The 2,500-nt window shown below is 58.1% G+C and overlaps 1 non-coding gene across 1 annotated transcript in view; it reads right to left on the reverse strand.

Moving 5' to 3' along the window:
- Nucleotides 1–732, reverse strand: part of LOC124744432 — a 1,909-nt gene extending 1,177 nt beyond the window's left edge. Inside the window, exon 1 of the ribosomal RNA XR_007010750.1 lies at nt 1–732. This exon is cut by the window's left edge and continues 1,177 nt beyond it. This is a non-coding gene — a ribosomal RNA (small subunit ribosomal RNA).
- Between the last annotated feature and the right edge of the window lie 1,768 nt (nt 733–2,500).

Consider the following 2,500-nt stretch of genomic DNA (forward strand, 5'->3'; position numbering starts at 1 on the left):
CGCCCCACCGGCAGGACGTCCCACGATACATGCCAGTTAAACACCGACGGGCGGTGAACCAACAGCGTGGGACACAAATCCAACTACGAGCTTTTTAACCGCAACAACTTTAATATACGCTATTGGAGCTGGAATTACCGCGGCTGCTGGCACCAGACTTGCCCTCCAATAGATACTCGTTAAAGGATTTAAAGTGTACTCATTCCGATTACGGGGCCTCGGATGAGTCCCGTATCGTTATTTTTCGTCACTACCTCCCCGTGCCGGGAGTGGGTAATTTGCGCGCCTGCTGCCTTCCTTGGATGTGGTAGCCGTTTCTCAGGCTCCCTCTCCGGAATCGAACCCTGATTCCCCGTTACCCGTTACAACCATGGTAGGCGCAGAACCTACCATCGACAGTTGATAAGGCAGACATTTGAAAGATGCGTCGCCGGTACGAGGACCGTGCGATCAGCCCAAAGTTATTCAGAGTCACCAAGGCAAACGGACCGGACGAGCCGACCGATTGGTTTTGATCTAATAAAAGCGTCCCTTCCATCTCTGGTCGGGACTCTGTTTGCATGTATTAGCTCTAGAATTACCACAGTTATCCAAGTAACGTGGGTACGATCTAAGGAACCATAACTGATTTAATGAGCCATTCGCGGTTTCACCTTAATGCGGCTTGTACTGAGACATGCATGGCTTAATCTTTGAGACAAGCATATGACTACTGGCAGGATCAACCAGGGAGCTGCGTCAACTAGAGCTGAGCAGCCGGCCGCCCGGGAGTGTGTCCCGGGGGCCCGCGCGAACACGCAAGCGTCCGCTCAATCATTCTGCAAACAGGAGGAGGCTGAGCTCCCCTGCACAATACACCTCGAAACCCTCTCAGGTCCCGGCGGCGCGCAGCGCCGTCCCAAGTACTTGGTCGGGTTCGAGAGAGGCGCAATCGCCCGGAGTTAGGCGAGTAGACGCTTTCGGTGCGACCACCCGTGCTCCCAACTGAGCTTGCCGCTGCCGACAGAGGCCCGGGAGCGTGCTGTCGTGGCATTGCCGGCGGGAGACAACACGCGCCACCTACGGTGACCGGCAGCTCCAACGCCAGCGCCACAGAAGGACAAAAGCCCCACTTGGGTGCCGAAGCGAACTCTCCCAGCACAGCGCACGCGCCAACACATCCGCACAGCTGCGATACAAACCACCAGCGAGAACCGCTGGGGCGACCGAGCAGCAGACGGCGTCGCGGCGCCGAGCGCCGGGCGGCGGCGCATCCTCAACGCACACAGTCCTCAATCGGACCAGCACACTGAAGATGTCCACCGCGCTTCGCACCGGGCCCGCGAGGACCTACTTTGGCCGCACGGCGCCGCGCGCAGGGTGCGCCGGCGCGCAGCTGCGACGCCTGCCGCGTCCGTCGGCCGGCGCGCCTGCCACTGGCCGCCCCCACCAGCCGGCTGTAGCGCGTGCGCCCACGCACCGCGCGGCCAGCACGCCGGGAGGCGCCCCCTCACCGGCCGGGGACGGTCCCACCCAGCCACCGCCGCGTATCGCTTCACACCCAGATGCCGTTCAGTTTCGTCGGCATGGTGGGTATCGCTGGAACAACCGGTTAGTACCTCAACCTATCGTCGCCATCACCGATTCACCCCTAGCGAGAACAACCGCACCACAACAGGTTACCATTTGTTCATTTGCGTAACTTCACCAGAAAACGCAGGCGTCCATCGCCATTTGCAACTTCCACGATTATTGCATGCCTGTGTCAGGTGTCACGCCACACTACGTCTGCCCACATACACGCAACAAAATGTGCACGCCTAGACAATACGTGGAAGGTGGCCCCCGTACGTATGCGATGTCCATTGCTCGAACGACTGTCAACCGGCCTCTGTAGCATGTCGCAGATATGGAACGCGGTGCACCATGCCATCACGGTGTGTGAGGAGAGACGACTAGGTCCGAATACATCAACAGACAGCTCATGCTGATCGCCATCCACGGCGTCCGTTCCTCCCACACGTCTCTATGGCGTACCACACTGCAATCCAGCTCTCATAGGGAGACGACACGTAGCTGCGTGCACAATATTTGCACTGTATGGTCCGCCGTTTTTGGGCGCAGTCGTTGTACGGTCACACATGTGCCACGATGTATCATTCAGTACATAAGGACGAATGTGCAGTACAGATTGTGGTTTACGCGTACGACATTAGCGGACAGTTGACACAGGCCGCACCACAACGTAGCCTGAGTACGTCGCATGCGAAGGGCATTGAACATGCAAAGTTCTCACCAACCAGCTTGCGAAGGCAGGGGGCAAGGTGGGGACGTGGGGAGGGGCGGCATGTACGTCCTGCTGCCATCCACATTACAGTGTACAGCAGGAGCATGTGGAAAGTGAGCAAGACTTGCAAGGTGTTTAACATGAAGCGATACACAGGGGAGCGGGCAGTGCGAGTAGCGAACTATATTGCGAGGGTTGCGGGTGGGCAACACTACACTAATTGAACGAGTCGTA

This window comes from Schistocerca piceifrons, unplaced genomic scaffold (assembly GCF_021461385.2).
Source record: "Schistocerca piceifrons isolate TAMUIC-IGC-003096 unplaced genomic scaffold, iqSchPice1.1 HiC_scaffold_292, whole genome shotgun sequence".
In the NCBI taxonomy this organism is placed as follows: domain Eukaryota; kingdom Metazoa; phylum Arthropoda; class Insecta; order Orthoptera; family Acrididae; genus Schistocerca; species Schistocerca piceifrons.